This window comes from Rhinoderma darwinii, chromosome 1 (assembly GCF_050947455.1).
Source record: "Rhinoderma darwinii isolate aRhiDar2 chromosome 1, aRhiDar2.hap1, whole genome shotgun sequence".
Taxonomy (NCBI): Eukaryota; Metazoa; Chordata; class Amphibia; order Anura; family Rhinodermatidae; genus Rhinoderma; species Rhinoderma darwinii.
The window spans coordinates 638,246,272-638,252,306 of record NC_134687.1 but is presented as its reverse complement, the minus strand read 5'-3'; the positions used below and the strand labels follow the sequence as shown (position 1 = coordinate 638,252,306).

Sequence of the window (6,035 nt, the reverse complement as noted above, 5' to 3'; positions counted from 1 at the left end):
GTACACAACGTTCTGACGGCTGTGTCACATACAACATCTTGACGCTGCCGGAGGTCAGTACCGGCAGCTGGTGTAGATTTTCACTATAATTTATGCCACTTTCTAGCATAGTTTTATTGTTTTTCGGCCGTGGCTACCCTGCTCCGTTTTGTTAATCCCCTCTTTTTTTTTTTTCTTTTTTCAAAAGTTACAAAGGCGGCGTTAAAACATTTGGGACTTTTCTACTTTAGAAAACTGATGTAGAAAGGTTCCTCCATGGTTTTTTACTATCTGGAACTGTTACATTATTACATCATTGGAGGTCGGGGTTTCCCCCTTTTACTCTTGTGGAGTGATTTTTTTTTTTGAGGACAAACTCTTCTGTTGGTGATCCTTTAACATAACTGAAGATCTCTCGCTTCTGAATTTGTATTCTATCTCGTGATCTTAACCGTGAGCTGCGCGAATCCTACATGTTTATTGAGTTGCTCTTTAGGTGCTCTCCTCTATAAGTGATCGTCCGTCCCTTGTGGGCGATAATTGAATGACCTTGCATACATGTGGCAGCGTGTAACAACTGGTAGGTATGTGGACTTACTGGGTCACTCCGCCGTAGCAGAGCAGCTGCTCATAAACAGTCTATGAAAGTCAGTAGTAACAATGTACCTGGAAAGTCAGAAGTGGGTATATGCCAGACAGTCGGAAGTCTGGCCTGTGCAGGATAGCAGAGTTTGGCTGGGACACCGAACTGGAGCAGTAAAGTCATCTTGGACACTGGACTTGGGCATCGTAACTAGACACAGATACAGGATACAACTAAGGAACCATTTGCCAGACAAAGATGATAATAGGCAGACACAACATTGCGCAGGCAAGGGGGAAGTGGGCGGAGTCTTTTAAGTCCCGGATGTATTGGGATTGCTCAGGGACTAAGTTGCTGGTGCGCGCACTGGCCTTTTAAGACAGGGAACGAGTGTGCGTGTGCACCACAAGAGTCACAGCAGGCGGAGCAAGCAGTGTGTGCCGTTGTCTTTGGGAGATGAGACGCCTGCAGGTCCTGGGAGGCCTGTGGCTGCCGGGAAGTGCGGGATGCTGGCAGTCAGCGACAGCGGGCATAACCCCTCTTCTTAGGTCCGGGGCCTAAGAGGAACTTCCTGATGAGAGCTGGGGCATCCATATTTTCTTCGGGCTCCCAAGAACTCTTCTCAGGACCAAACCCCGTTCCAGTCCACCAGGTAGAAGGTCCTCCCTCCTAGCCTCTTGTAGTCCAGGATATTTTACCTCCAAGACGTCAGAAGAACTGCAGGGAGCAACTGCAGAGCCAGGAGATTTGCTTTAGGAGGGACACATGGAACAAATTGGGAATTTTAAGGGTAGGAGATAGCAGTAGCTTATAAGACACGGGGTTAATCTGTTGCAAGATTGCAAAAGGACCAAAAAATGTGGGAGATCGAATTTGTAGGAAGGGATCTTCAGAAAAATATTTTTTGAGGATAACCAGACCTTGACTCCAGGAGGAAACTGAGGAGGAATTGTTCTTTTCCTATCTGCATATTCCTTCATTCCAACCACTGCCTGCAAGATCTTGGTTTTCTGCCAGATGTGAAGGAAGCTTCCAAGAGATGAATTGGCTGCAGGCACTTGAGACGTAACTGGCACAGGAAGAGGAACATTTGGATGCTGACTGTATACAATAAAGAATGGGAAAGAGGCAGTAGACACACTCGTGAGATTATTATATGAGAATTCGGCCCATGGCAGAAGATGCACCCAATGGTCGTGTTGAACTGATACAAAATTACGAAGATAATTTTTCAGTACTAGATTAATTCTCTCAGTTTGACCGTTAGATTGTGGGTTATAGGCAGCGGGTAAGTCCAATTTCACATCTAAAAGTTTACACAGGGCTCTAACGAATTTAGATGTAAATTGTACAATCCGATCAGATACAATATGGAGGGTTAGTCCATGCAGAAGAAAGAAATGCTGAATAAACAAATTTGCCAGACAAGCTGAGGAGGCCAGGCAGAGGAGTGAAATGTGCTATTTTAGAGAAGCGGTCCACCATGACCCAGACAGTGGTATATCCAGCAGGAGGAGTAAGGTCTGTTAAAGTTCATGGCAATATGTTGCTAGGGCCCGTCAGGAACAGGCAGAGGTTGAAGCAAAGGAGGAACAACCTCACAACCTCAGGAGGAACCACCGAAGGAAGCAGTAGGTGACAGACTACACCATAGAGAGTATGAACAAGTCTAAGAAACAGACTGCACAACATAGAGCCTGAACAAGTTCTCTGGTGCTAGTTTGTAGGACCTTTTTTCCCATCTAACTTCCTGGGCACATTCTTGGATCCTCATGTCGATCCATGTAGCCAACAGAATTAGGGCATCCAAGGTGGAAAGGAGGTCATGGGCCGCCAGCTCATCCTTTATTTGAGGAGTGTCCTTGCTAAAAGATTGCCACCAAGTCCTTATTATTCCAGGCAAGCTCTGCTGCCAAGGTATGGACTGGATGGCATATTCCCACTACCGTCGATTTTCTTCTTGACGGAGAGTCAGAAGTGAGGCAGCTGTAGAAGATATTCGGCCCGGTTACTCAAACACAGTACGAAGAGTCTCCAAAAACAACTGCATGTTTGAAGCTTCCGGACCCTCACTTCTCCAGATAGGATTCACCCATGCCAGGGCCCTGCCAGGGATGAGGGAAAGAATAAAAGCGACCTTGGTCATATCAGAGGGCAAGAGGTGAGCGTGTAAATTAAAGTGGATCTTGCACTGTTTGAAGCCCCTACAGGTTTTTGTATCTCTCTCGTAGCAAAGTGGCAGGGACAATGAAATTCTGGGACCGGAAATAACAGGAGGGATAGCAGGAGGTGGAGTAGGGGAAGCAGCCATATAAGGAAGATCCAAACTGTTAACCATTGAATTTACTGCCTGGAGGAGCTGATCCTGTCGTGCACAGAGGTCATTCATGTCCGCTTGCATTAATTGGATCGATGACTTGGGTTGACCAGCGGGATCCATGGCGTGAGCAAACTGTAACAACTGGCACGTATGTGGACCCACTGGGCCACTCCGCCATAGCGGAGCAGCTGCTGATCAACAGTCAGTCAGTAGTAACAATGTACCTAGAAAGTCAGAAGTGGGTGTATGCCAGACAGTCAGGGAAGGCCGGCCTGTGCAGGATAGCGGAGTTTGGCTGTAACACCGGACTGGAGCAGTGCAGTATTCTTGGACACTGGGTTTGGCACAGTCCCCAGACACAGAAGATGAAGTCATCTCGGACACTTGACTTAGGCACTGGGACTAGACCTAGATACGGGGAACGGGATTCAGGATACTGAATACAACTAAGGAACCATTTTCAAGACAAATATAGGAAGACACAACAATGCTCAGGCAAGGGGGGAAGAGGGCAGAGCCCTTCTTATAGTCCCGGGTGTGTTAGGATTGGTCAGGGACTAAGTTGTTAGTGCGTGCACTGCCCCTTTAAGACCAGGGATGCACGTGAGCACCCTAAGAGTCACAGCAGGAGGAGAGTGCAGCATGTGCCGGTGTCTCTGGGAAAGTATACGCAGGAAAGTCCTGGGTTGCCTGCGGCCTCTGGTAAGTGGGGGATGCCGGCGGTCAGCGACCACAGGCTCGGCATGAATTCTACTTTACTATAGTCCCAGGTGTGTCAGGATGCCATCAGCTTTTTTAACCATAGTGTCTTTTTTTTTTTTAATAGACCCCGGTCTTCATATGGAAGTGAGGAACACTTTAAGATTCGTGCCGCTGGTGCGTCTATTCTCGATGTCTTGTCCCATTTCTCCGAATCTTCCTCTGCCAATAATTACTTGCCTATGAAGCTCCTGGAAACAAACAATCTTTTTTTCTCGATCGGAGTATTCTTTGCGGATCAGCTTCTTAATGTTCTTATGGATTGGGAACACTCCCTTCCTTCTCTTGCATTCAAACCTTTGATCCTGTACTGATTTAGGTTCTTCGCTCTACATGGTGACTCTTACAGACTTAAGAAGTTGTTAGACTTCCACCGGTAGAAATAGAGGTGTTCCGTTGTTCTCGTCTAACGAATCATCCGACTCTCCTCCTTCCTGAGGTACTTCAGAGTCAGATAAGTTTTGTGGATATGGAAATCATCGGAGAGGAAGGCCGATATCCCAGAGAGGGCCGAGTCCAGTTCTGCCTGAGTCATCCTCTGATGTATTGTAGCAGAGAGGAGGTTTCTTTGTTAGCCACGTTCTCAGTGCATTCATGGAAAAGTGGTTTCTTGTACGAAGTGGGCAATTTTTTGCAGATGCCACATTCTTTTGTTGCGGATCATTCTTTTATGGCGCTTCTGAGCTTCTTCTTTACCTCCCTCAAAAGAAGTATAATTATCTTTCTAAACATTTTTTCTTACTCTATTGATGTCTATGTATGCTGGTTTACAATTTAACCTGAATTCAAATATAAGTTGCTGCTCTATGAGCCGTTACCTTTCAGTGCAGGTTTCTGGCATCTTGTAGCGCTTGAGGGCCAAAATTTTCTATACAAGATTATATTATTAGGACATTTTTTATTTTTTGTATCTTTTGTAGTCCGGTTCTTTTTTGAGCCTTATTATCAATTGCAGTGCTGTACTCCCTTTTTTTTTTTTTTTTTTTCTACATCCTTTTATTTTTAATTTTTTATATTCATGTCTCTCTCAATGATTAAATACAATTAATGGTTAAAACATATTCATGAAGCTATTTTGGTTTCTATGCTCCTATGTGCATTTAAGTTGGCTGGATATAGGCTTGGGACTTTAAACCACTACTGCATTGTATGGATCAATCATGGGTATAATCAGAGCTTTATTAAGCCTGACCGAGCGCAAAAAGAGCTAGGTAAAAATGACCTAATACGCTGGCACCTGTTGATGCTCAAAGAGAGGCTTATATAGGATGTCCCATATTTAGGCATCATGTGACGTCCAGGGGAAGTTTACTAGTTTATCCACTAGAGGGAGTTACAGATTGTATTTTGGCATTCCAGCAACTAGAGAGCTCCTGCCCCGTCGCTGAAACCATTTGCCCAGGTAAGTACAGAATGAGTATTGTTTTGTGACAGGCGGACTCTGCATGTGAGGTCTTCTTAGTCTAACTCCATGCATCAGGTGGTCACCACAGCAGGAAAATGTTTAAGAAAAGCAGAGATAAATGCAGCAGAGTCCCAACTAGATAATAGGGAGGCTCCAAACAAACTGTATACAACGATTTCTCTGTGTCAAAATGTAAATTGCCTTTTAAGAGGCTGAACTTTGACAACTGCGGTTCCTGGTCCAGAAAAATGCTACCGACACGTGCAGAAAAATCGCATTAGCCGGAGCCGTTGTCTGAAGACCTCACCATGATGGTCCAGATGCCTGAGGCCGCCTGCACTGTAGGACTAATGCCAAAAGGCTGGAGAAATTGCACCTGCTGATCGGAGCCCAGTCTCCTAACCCGATTCTCCCTGGGGCTGCTCACTGCCATGTCCCGAGTAGCAGCTGCTGCAAGGAGAAAGAGAAATCAGACCAATGATTACAGAGATCTCACGATGCACACCCGGACAGAATTCTGCTTCCCCCGTCCCTAGGAACGAGAAACAACCGGGGAAGGGGGATTTAAACTGCTTCCACTTTGTTTCCTGTCCCTCTGGAGGGTGGGAATCCCTGCTGGCGGTGCTGTCATAAAGGTCTAGGGAAAAATTAAAGTTTATACTGAACCTTTTCCCAAAAAAACAATATTTCAATCTGCTCAGCTGCTCCTGCTCTATAACATGCTGATAACAGACCACACTGCATGTTCAACATGACAGGTCTGTACCGTGTCTTCTCAGATATCCGCAGTGTCACCCCAGTATCCGCCATGTCAGGTTGTCGGGAGTCAGGTCTTCATTTTACTCTTCTAAGTTTGAAATTCTCATCGAATAATCGAGTTTCTCCACCACAGTTTTTAAATTTAAGGATTATTCTCAACGTGGACATCTCCGGAAGATATACCATAAGTCCCTGAAAGATGTGGGTCAAACCTCTGGGACCCACACCCA

At 45.6% G+C, this 6,035-nt stretch overlaps 1 protein-coding gene across 1 annotated transcript in view; it reads left to right on the top strand.

Moving 5' to 3' along the window:
• The window catches only part of LOC142666573 (oocyte zinc finger protein XlCOF7.1-like), a 48,931-nt gene that overhangs the window by 16,674 nt on the left and 26,222 nt on the right, over positions 1 to 6,035 (top strand). The gene's annotated exons all lie outside the window — the stretch shown is intronic.